A 12,277-nucleotide genomic window follows, 5' to 3' on the forward strand; every position below is an offset into this window, starting at 1 on the left:
TATACTACTGTTCCTTCAATGAGATCTTCATAATGTCAACTAGTTCACTGTTGTTGCTCCATTGCTGAGATTCTCCTTATCTTCTTCAGCATCATTAAAATCATAATTGTCACTATGTAGAGATTGTAACTCGCCATGCCGAGACTGTGACTGAGATGTTGCATCCAGCATATCACACAGCTACGCCAAGACTGTGACCGAGATGTCATGTGACTGTGTTCAATATTTCACAAGACTGCGTTTTGTATGCCAAGGATATATCTCACATGACTACGCTTGTATTCACAAGACTGCGTTTTGTATGTTATACAGGTACCCCGAGACTATATCATGTGATCCTTCTTTGTCACAGGTGTATCGATAATATGGTATTGAGATTGTTACCATCGAGACAGAGCATTCACGAAAATAGAGCATCCACCAAGATAGTGATAACATTGAGACAAGAGTGTCGAGGTAGTGTTTGCATGGAGATCATATAAGGATGTCAAAACAAAGTGTCCTCCTCTGTCACCGAAATAGAGTACCCTTAGAGATCATATACCGAGATTCTGTCCCTATTTTGTATCACCAAGATACTATCCCTTCCTGTATCATATGAAGTTTCAGAGTGATCCGAGGTTCTATGTCTTCGTTGATCATTCTAGTTGCATATATATATATATATATATATATATATATATATATATATATATATATATATATATATATATATAGTTATAGTTATTTGACCATGTGTGCAAGCCGACATGAGCCTGTGAACCGTTGCGTCCTTTTGTTGAGTCGATGTGTCATCTATATATACTTTGAAGCTGACTTGATTGTCTTTCTCATCATTTTCGCAAGCAGACTTCTTCTTTGGAGGATGGTGCTTGTATTCGAGAACTAATTGACACTAGTTTGACCCATGTACATTACATAAATGCTAAAGAAGAGCTCTTTAACATGATTTTGACTCTTTGAGTTTCCTAGACCTATGGAATGAGCAAGAAACTCATTCATATAATTTACAAAAATAATATTTCTTTTTCTCGACAAATACAAAGATCAAAATTACATTGACAAATACTGAACCTAGTTACACTTTTCTTCAACACTCCCTCTTAACTGGGGAGGTATTTACAATGGTACTTGGTTATTCTCAATCTGAATAATTTCTCATAAGAAGAATCAGATTGGTAATCCCATATTTATAGCATCATATCAACCAACATTGTCACAATGCAAGGCCTTTACTAACTGCTCCATCTCTCCACGAGATCATGAACTACAATGTTGGTGAGACCAATGATTTATAGACACCTTCATCATTGTCTCTCAAGGTACATACCCACCCGGGTGTTCACTGAGTATGACCTTATAGGATTATTCTTATCTTGGGTTTCCAACCCTCAAAGAATATTGGTCCTCTTGCCTACTCTTATCTTGGATGCCCTACACATCCTCAAAGAGTATCGGATGCCAGATGATTACCCAGCCCTCCATTATTTCTTCCCAGTGAAGACAAGAATGTCGTCTCTATTATGTGTCTACATTTCCATTCATGGCCTTCACCTAGAATTACGGTTGTTAGTCCTAGTCTAATGCATGACACATGAAATAGAAAAACACAACCATCACTCCTTTATAATCAAGGGTGACCTAATTCAAGCTCCCTCTTGATCAGGGACCTGTCTGAGCTTCCTCTTAGCTAGGGACTCTTCAATACATCAACAACTTCTTCTTTGTGGGTCCTTCAACTACTTAATCAAATTCTGTCCTTTATGTCATGAAAGTTAGTTGAGCTTCTTTCTTGTAGGTCAACAATCATTGATCACTTTCCTCCTTAGTTCGTCATGTCATTCATTTCTTCATGGAAAGTGGCCTTCTTCATATCTAGAACCTTCGTCATATGACTAATTCTTTCTCATCATGCTTCTTCCCTTCATCACATGAATGCTAGGTGTATTTTTTCGTATCCCTGCATGAAATTATCCAAATATTATTCAAGAAATCAAGTATAGCATTAAATCAAATCGTACCTTACTAGGTGGCTCTTCATCACGACATCTTTCTATAATTATTATCATCCTGCACACATATTGACATATCTCCCAAAGATATCCATTGTCAAGGGTATTCATCTTTTTGTGACTTTCATCAGTATTCATATCTTTCTAGGAGATTTCCTATTCAAATCCTCTTGGTCTTCTGGATGTTGATTGTCTTCATTATCGTTGCATATCTCATGATCTCTTCCTTCCTCACACTTTCCATTCCCAACAACTTTTAATCATAGTTTCTTCATTGTAGTCAATCACGTCATACTTCACATGAGGACATATTATGTTGATTTCATCTAGTGTGACTTATGCCTTTCTGCATCATTTTAGAGAAGGAGATCCTTTTCCCTCAATCATGCTTCTTAAGATATAAGTGATTATCTATATTACCTAAAACCATATGACATGACATTATAAAAATTAAATAAAAGCATACATACCTCATTTTATTTTTTAGTTCATCTAGGCTTCTTCTAGCAGCTTCCCTGACTAAAGTGTCTTCTATCCATTGATCTGATCCATCTATTATGACGTCATACCATCATCCCATAAATTCCATAAGTTGGAGTTCCTGATGAAACACTTGCTTCCTCTCTTGATTAGTGAATCCTTCAACTAGGATTCTATCAGAGAGTTTGTAGGATCTTGTATATCCTCATATGGAATATGTTTCCCTTTTGACTTGATGTATAATGAGGCCTATCCTGGATGACTTCTTCCTTTGCTTCAATGTCCAATAAGGTTCCCAAGAGTTATGTCCTTCATGTTCTACTGTCATGGATTTTGTTTTCCATGATTCCCACGGTGATGCCACAAGCTCTTACTTCTAATGCTTTCATGATGCCACGATGCATCTTAATATCATGGCCATATATAAATACTTAGGATCTTATGATAGGACCCCTTTTGTGAGGAAGGCCATCTAATCATAGTGGAGATCTATTTCTCCCTCTTTCCTTGGACCTTTTCTTCAGCTTCCTCCATCTTTCCGGTGATATGAACTTCTTTCCATATTATTTTCATAGTATTGAACCTTATACTATTATGTTTTGTTTGAGGACCAAAGTTTCCTTTTCTCTATGCACATGATTGAGTTCTTTAATCTTTAATACTTTTGTCTACAACTTGTCTTTCTCTATCTAGCATTGAGACCAAAAATTGCTGGATGGAGTAACCTTCTTGTTCGTTGACATTTGTTACCTTGATTTTCAATGATAACTACCTTCTTATCATATTTTCCAGATCTCTTAATTGAGATCTCATGAAGATATTCTTTCATTATTTGATACCTTTATTTTTGTGTAGGTCTAAGTGATGTGACCTTCTTTACTACAATTTCAAAGAGTATATCTTCTAACATTTCATATATCTCTCTTTATGTCTCCTCTTCTGCTACATAGGAATGAGAGTACCTTTTAGTGATTTCATACGAATCCTATGAGTCTCTTGTTGCATTCAAATAATTCTTGACCTTCAACAACCTTTCCATAGACATCAATGAATTTTATTTTCTACGAGGATTATGAAAATCCTCCAGATTCTATGCAAGGACTTTCGATGACTCATCAACCTGTAGATCTCATTGCAATAATGAAGTCATTTTACCAAATTGATTAATGAAAAGTACTTACTTGATTTGTGAAGACAAAATATTCACCTTGATCATGTTTATGAAGAAGATGTATGAGGACTTCTTCTTGGATGATATTCTTTCAAATGAGAAAGCCTTTCCTCAATAGAGAGGTTTCTCCTTTTCATGAGGATGATTTGTTGCTTCATCAGATGATCTTATTTCATAGTGTGGATCAGGATTGCTGCTAGGGTTTCAACTTTCTCCAAGATGATGTGATCTTCATTTTGAAGTCCTTCGAGCTACATTGATTTGTGGACAACTTGATGAGTGCCTTGATGGCCTTTTGATGATGACTATGGAGACAATAACTCTTTGTCTTTGATCTAGGGCTTAATCAAGATTATGGTTTTATTCTGCAATGTATATCTTGATGTCCTTCAACTTACTTTGATGCCTTTCTAGAAACTTGATCCTTGAATGTCTCTTTTCTGCCCTTCCTTCGACTGTAACTATAGCTCTGAAACCATGTTGAAGAATCTAGGGCATAAGTCGTTAGTGAGATTCTTCTATGTGATAACTATTTGTGAGGCATTTTATCTTTAGATTATTAACACAGTCTTTTGTTGATTTCATTAGTGTGTATATTTCTTACTTCATCAAATAGCTATCAAAACAAAGAGACAAGAATACAATAAATTGGCATTCTTCAAAGGGCCAAAACCTCTCCCTCTTGGAGAGGAAAACCCACACAAAATTCTTCTTATATAGATTCTTATTGATGAACACCAAGACCACAACCCTTGACTTACTATGTCACTCCAAGACCAAGACACCAATCCTATGATTTATCACTGTAGAGATCATCACTACGGCTATACCATTGTTCCTTCAATGAAATCTTCATAATGTCAACTAGTCACTGTTGCTGCTCCATTTCCGAGATTCTCCTTATCTTCTTCAAAATCATGAAAATCATAATTGTCACTATGTAGATATGTAACTAGCTATGTTGAGACTGTGACTGAGATGTTGCATCCAACATATCACATAGCTACACCATGACTGTGACTGAGATGTCACGTGACTGCGTTCAGTATTTTGCAAGACTGAGTTTTGTATGCCAAGGGTATATCTCACATGGTTGCATTTGTTTTCACAAGACTACGTTATGTATGTTATAAAACTACCCCGAGACTATATCATGTGATCCTTCTTCATCACAGGTGTGTCGAGAATATGATACTAAGATTGTTACCATCGAGACAAAGCATCCAACGAAAGAGAGCATCCACCGAGATAGTAATAACATTGAGATAGGAGTTCTAAGGTAGTGTTTGTGTGGAGATCGTATAAGGATGCTGATACAAAGTGTCCTCCTATGTCATCGAAACAAAGTACCCATCAAGATCATATACCGAGATTCTGTCACTGTTTTGTATCATCGAGATCATATATCGAGTATGTCACTATTTTGTATCATCGAGATACTATATCGAGTATGTCATTGTTTTGTATCACCAAGATATTATCCCTTCATGTATCATAGGAAGTTTCAAAGTGATCCAAGGTTCTATGTCTTCGTTGATCACTCTAGCTGCATATATATATATATATATATATATATATATATATATATAGTTATTTGACCATGTATGCAAGCTGACATGAGCCAGTGAACCATTGCATCCTTTTGTTGAGCCGACATGTCATCTATATATACTTTGAAGCTGATTTGACTGCCTTTCTCATCGTTTTCATAGGCAAACTTCTTATTTGGAGGATGGTGCTTGTCTTGGAGGACTACTTGACACTAGGTTGACCCATGTACATTACATAAATGCTCAAGAAGAGCTCTTTAACATGATTTTGAATCTTTGACTTTCCTGGACCTATGGAATGAGAAAGAAACCCATTCATATAATTTACAAAAAATAATATTTCTTTTTCTTGATAAATACAAAGATCAAAATTACATTGACCAATACTGAACCTAGTTACACTTCTCTTCAACATGATCCATTAGACATTTAATAATGTTGGAATAGATGATATCACTGATCTGGATTTAAACAGGAACGCAAATAATTATAGAGATAACCATAAATACAAATATGCAGTGGAAATAATACTTCATTTCATTAATGTAAAATACTGAAATATGCTTACAAACATAAATGGAAATAAACCAGCTAGGGCGATGGTAGCTTATCTCTGAGAAGAGATGTGGCGGCTACATGCCTCTGAAGTTCTGAACTGTGTTACAATGAGGCTCGAAGGCCTATTTATTGTTGAGAAATAATGGAAAACCCTTAACATCCCAAAACCTAACCCTAGAAGACGAAACGCCAAATTGTGGGCCCTATTTTGGGTAAGTTGGTACTTCAACTTCCAGGGTCGTAACTTTGGCACTCGATCTTCGTTTGACGTGTCCAATAGCTCGTTAGAAAGATCTATCCAAGACCTACAACTTTCGGAAGAGAAACATCAGTCCATGGACCCATGTTGCTCCAAGATTTCCCAAAAAACGTCGTTTAGGACCTCAAAACGGCTCCGGAACTTCACGACCCGAAAAAATGCTAGAAATAGTAAATTGTGCTACAATTACGGAAACTGAAAAACTGAAAGAGACAATTGTGGGGATCCAAATGGGATAGGTGGGTGGCCACCAACATCCACTTGGATCATTCCTCCCCCCTTAGGAAGCAATGGTCCCCATTGCGTTGAGTTCCTCCATCTGCTGAACTTGGTCCCTGGTGAGTTGTTTTGCAATCTCGGATGTGTCCAGTAATGGTGGGAAGCATGGTTGAGGGCGGTACACATTGAACACTTGATGCAGGCAAAGGAATGGAGGAATGCTGTGCTCTAAAGCATTATTTCCCACAACCTTGGTAATGGTGTAAGGACCATGTCGGTGTGGTCACAACTTCTGGTGGGCTCTTGTAAGACGTTCTTTCCGCAGATGCAACCAGACTTTGTTGCCCACCTGAAGCTTGTGTGGTACCCCTGTGGGTGCGGAGAAGTTGTTCTTGTGTTCTTTCATGACCATATCCCTCTGTTGTTGCTGCTGCATGGAGGAACCCTTCATGGGGGTCATGGATGTGGTGACAATCTTCCCCTTACTTTGGGAGCGAACCAGAAAAAAAAGAATTTCCTAGTCTGGGAGATGAGTTTACTGCCTTTCTTGGCAGTGATCAAAGAGGTGGCGGTAGGTGGGGCTACTTTCGATATCCTGTATAATGAATTACACAAAGAAATAATGGCAGCACGAGGCCTTGAATCGTACACAACATGTCGCCTCCACAAGTATGGTTGGCCTAATAGTACATCACAAACATCCAGAGGTGTAACATCACACAATACCTCATCTGTGAAGGGCTTGATGTTGTAGGGAGGGCGACACCGCTGGCGAAATCTGAGATCTCGTCCTTCGTGAAGCCCCCTGATTCTATACAACTATGGGTGTGGTGTAGTCGGTAGGCCCAACTACTTCACAACCTCTACCGAAATGAGGTTCTTTTGGCTTCCACTGTCGACAATGAATTGCAGCAGTGAACCCTTCACCCACATCTGTGAGTGGAAAAGACGTTCCCCCTCCTCTGGATCTTTGGGCTCATTCTTCTGGAACTTAGTGGTGGCAACAGTGGCGCTGGGCTCCTTGTCAATGATTTGCTTCCCTTTTCCATTCCCCTTATCGGGTTCTGACTCAGGGTCGGAACATGCATTTGATTCTAAAGCCTTCAACTCGGCCTCCAACGATTGCTTGGTCCGACACTCACTTTTGTTGTGAGTGGGGCTCTTATGGAACTGACACCACTTTCCCGTGTCCTTCTTTGACTTCATGGTGTTGTTATTTTCTTGTGGCTTCGACGGGTTGTCTTGGGTTGCCCCGCCTTGGCTTTGTCCTTTGGTCTTTGGATTCGTAGATCCAAAGTCTCATTTCTTATGTTTGAACTCCTGCTCAATTTTAACAGCGTATTAGTACGTCGTGCCGAGCGAGGAGATGTTCAGGAACTCCATCTCTTCCTGGATGTATCTGTGTAGGCAGCCGAGATATTTGAGTACCAAATGTAGCTCAAAGTCCTTGATACCCAACTGTGTGCGAAGGGTATGAAAAATGTTTGTGAATTCCGACACATCTTGGTCCCTTTCCTGTCCCAACGTGGTCCAATTTATGTATTTGTCCTCATAGTTTTTGACAGGGTATTACTGCTCCTTGATGGCATATCAGAATGAATCCCAAGTGGGTGCAATTGAAAATATTGAGTCCTTACTTTCATCTTTATGCTCACAGTAGGTTTCCCACCAGTCCTTCATGTGGGGGGCTGCTTTGAGAAGAGTGAAAATAATCTTTTCCCGACTGGAAAAATCATGAACAGAAAAATACCCATCTAGTGGATTTAACCATTTATCTATGGTAGCTACATCTATTTGACCCTTGAAGATGGGGATTTCCAAATTAACTTGTACCTTAAAGGGTGTGGCGTTTCTAGAGTAGCTGTTGGAAGCCGATGCATCGCCTCTAGGTAGCCGCTAAAGGATTTGGGCAAAACTGTCCATCATCGCGTTCCTTTGTTGCTCGAGGGCCTTTTTGAGCAAGATTTTGATAGGATATCCTGCCCCTTTGTCTTTATTTTCATCTGCCATGGGAGGTCGTCGGGATTTGCGAAGCTGGTCTTGCAAAGGTTCGACCAGTTCAAGCCCTAACTCCTTATATCTCGACCTCATTGGGGACATGCAAAGAAAAACAGAGAAAAAGCAGACCGCTCTGATACCACTGATCCAGATTTAAATAGGAACACAACAAATTGCAGAGATAACCATAAATACAAATATGCACTGGAAATAATACTTCATTTCATTAATGTAAAATACTGAAATATGCTTACAAATAGAAATGGAAATAAACCAGCTAGGGCGATGGTAGCTTATCTCTGAGAAGAGATCTATCGGCCACATGCCTTTGAACTGTGTTACAATGAGGCTCGAAGGCCTATTTATTGTTGAGAAACAATGGGAAACCCTTAACATCCCAAAACCTAACCCTAGAAGATGAAACGCCAAATTGTGGGCCCCGTTTTGGGTAAGTTGGTACATCAACTTCCCGGGGTCGTAACTTTGGCACCCTATCTTCGTTTGACGCATCCAATAGCTCGTTAGAAAGATCTATCCGAGCAATACAAATTTGGGAAGAGCAACATCGGTCCATGGACCCATGTTGCTCCCAGATTTCCCAAAAAACTTCGTTTAGGGCCTCAAAATGGCTCCGGAAGTTTAGGACTCGAAAAAATGCTAAAAATATTAAGTTGTGCTACAATTACGGAAACTAAAAAACTGAAAGAGACAGTTGTGGGGGTCCAAATGGGATAGGTGGGTGGCCACCAACATCCACCTGGATCATTCCTCCCCCTTAGGAAGTAATGGTCCCCATTGCGTTGAGTTCCTCCATTTGCTGAACTTGGTCCCTGGTGAGTTCTGCAATCTTGGATGTGTTCAGTAATGGTGGGAAGCATGTTCAAGGGTGGTACACATTGAACACTTGGTGCAGGCAAAGGAATGGAGGAATGTTGTGCTCCAAATCATTATTTCCCATAACCTTGGTAATGGCGTAAGGACCATGTTGGCGTGGTCGGAGCTTCTGATGGGCTCTTGTAAGGCGTTCTTTCTGCAGATGCAACCAGATTTTGTTGCCCACCTGAAGCTTGTGTGGTACCCCTGTGGGTGAGGAGAAGTTGTTCCTATGTTCTTTCATGACCGTATCCCTCTGCTGCTGCTGCTGCATGGAGGAACCCTTCGCGGGGGTCATGGATGTGGTGACGATCTTCCCCTTACTTTGGGAGCGAACCAGACAGAAAATGAATTTCCTAGTCTGGGAGATGAGCTTGCTGCCTTTCTTGGCAGTGATCAAAGAGGTGGAAGTAGGTGGGGCTACTTTCGATATCCTGTATAATGAATTACACAAAGAAATAATGACAGCACGAGGCATTGAATCATACACAACATGTCGCCTCCACAAGTATGGCTGGCTTAATAGTACATCATAAATATCCAGAGGTGTAACATCACACAATACCTCATCTGTGAAGGGCTTGATGCTGTAGGGAAGGCGGCACGGCTGGCGAACTCTGAGATCTCGTCCTTCATGAAGCCACCTGATACTGTATGGTTGCGGGCGTGGTGTAGTCGGTAGGCTCAATCGCTTCACGACCTCTACTGAAATGAGGTTCTTTTCGCTGCCACTGTCAACAATGAATTGCAGCGGAGAACCCTTCACCCACATCTGTGAGTGGAAAAGACGTTCCCCCTCCTCTGGATCTTTGGGCTCATTCTTCTGGATCTTGGTGGTGGCAAAAGTGGTGTTGGGCTCTGCGTCAATGATCTACTTCCATTTTCCATTCCCCTTATCAGGTTTTGACTCAGGGTCAGAACATGCATCTAATTCTGAAGCCTTCAACTCGGCCACCAACGACTGCTTGGTCCGACACTCACTTGTGTTGTGAGTGGGGCTCTTATGGAACTCACACCACTTTTTTATGTCCTTTGACTTCGTGGTGTTGTTATTTTCTTGTGGCTTCGACGGGTTGTCTTGGGTTGCCCCACCTTGGCTTTGTCCATTGGTCTTCAGATTCGCAGATCTAAAGTCTCGCTTCTTTTGTTTGAACTTCTGCTCGATTTTGACAGCGTATCGGTACGCCATGCCAAGAGAGGAGATGTTTATGAACTCCATCTCTTCCTGGATGTATCTGTGTAGGCAACCGCGATATTTGAGTACCAAATGTAGCTCAGAGTCCTTAATACCCAACTGTGTGCGAAGGGTATGAAAAATGCTTGTGAACTCCGACACATCTTGGTCCCTTCCCTATCGCAGCGTGGTCCACTTTATGTATTTGTCGTCATAGCTTTTGATAGGGTAGTACTGCTCCTTGATGGCATCTCGGAATGAATCCCAAGTGGGTGTGGTTGAAAATACTTTCATCCTTCTGCTTGCAGTAGGTTTCCCACCAGTCCTTAACATGGGAGGCTGCTTTGAAAAGAGCAAAAATAACCTTTTCTCGACTGGAAAAATCATGAACAGAAAAATACCCATCTAGCAGATTTAACCATTTATCTACGGCAATTGCGTCTATTTGACCCTCGACGATGGGGATTTCAAAATTAACTTGTACCTTAGAGGGTGTGGCATTTCCAGAGTAGCTGTTGGAAGCCGATGCGTTGCCTCTGGGTAGCCGCTGAAGGATTTGGGCAAAGCTGTCCATCATCGTGTTCCTTTGTCGCTCGAGGGCCTCTTCGAGCAAGATTTTGATAGGATCTCCTGCCCCCTCGTCTTTCTTTCATCCACCTGGGAGGCCGTCGAGATTTGCGAGGCTGGCCTTGCAAAGGTTCGACCAGTTCAAGCCCTAACTCCTTATATCCCGACCTCGTTGGGGACATGCAAAGAAAAATAGAGAAAAAGAAAACCGCTCTGATACCACTGATCCAGATTTAAACAGGAACGCAACAAATTACAGAGATAACCATAAATACAGATATGCAGCGGAAATAATACTTCATTTCATTAATGTAAAATACTGAAATATGCTTACAAACAGAAATGGAAATAAATCAGCTAGGGTGATGGTAGCTTATCTCTGAGAAGAGATGTGGCGGCTACATGCCTCTGAATGGTGTTACGATGAGGCTCGAAGGCCTATTTATTGTTGAGAAACAATGGAAAACCCTTAACATCCCAAAACCTAACCCTAGAAGATGAAACACCAAATTGTGGGCCCGTTTTGGGTAAGTTGGTACATCAACTTCTGGGGTTGTAAATTTGGCACCCAATCTTCGTTTGATGCGCCCAATAGCTCGTTAGAAATATGTATCCAAGCACTACAACTTTGGGAAGAGAAACATCGGTCTATGGACCAATGTTGCTCCTAGATTTCCCAAAAACGTCATTTAGGGCCTCAAAATGGTTCCGGAAGTTCAGGACCCAAAAATTGCTAAAAATAGTAAATTGTGCTACAATTACGGAAACTGAAAAATTGAAAGAGACAGTTGTGGGGGTCCAAATGGGATAGGTGGGTGGCCACCAACATCCACCTGGATCAAGGACAACCAGTATGATGACTGTGCTTTTGATTTTCCTGTACTTGAGAGGGCAACTAAACCTCTTTATGAAGGCTCAAAAACATCTCTTCTCTATGTTGTATTATTGTTGGTAAACTTAAAGGTAGTGAATGGTTTGTCAAACACATGTGTGACACAAATCCTAATGTATGTAATATATTTTGTGACATTTAGTACTATATATATACATGATAAAGCAATTATATTTTCCATTATTTTTAATGCTAGTATGTTGATGTGCATCATTTCATTAATTTGTAACATTTAGATGCAATATGTACGATTAATATTGTTTAGTACATTAAACACAACTATTTTGTTGTTGTTGTCGTTATTGTAGATTATTAGGTGAATTTATGTTACCATAGTCAAATGTTTTACCTCGTACCTACTTAGATTTACATGCCATTATGAAATATATTGGAATGGAGTATGAAGTTAATCATGCATGCCCTAATGATGATATTCTCTATTATAAAGAACATGTGTTGAAAGACAAATGCCCAAAATTTGATGAGAGTAGATATCGAACTGATAAAGTAACAAAAAAGGTGCC

This window comes from Pinus tabuliformis, chromosome 8 (genome assembly GCF_031772625.1).
Source record: "Pinus tabuliformis cultivar Carrire ecotype Pingquan chromosome 8, CPIR1, whole genome shotgun sequence".
Classification (NCBI taxonomy): domain Eukaryota; kingdom Viridiplantae; phylum Streptophyta; class Pinopsida; order Pinales; family Pinaceae; genus Pinus; species Pinus tabuliformis.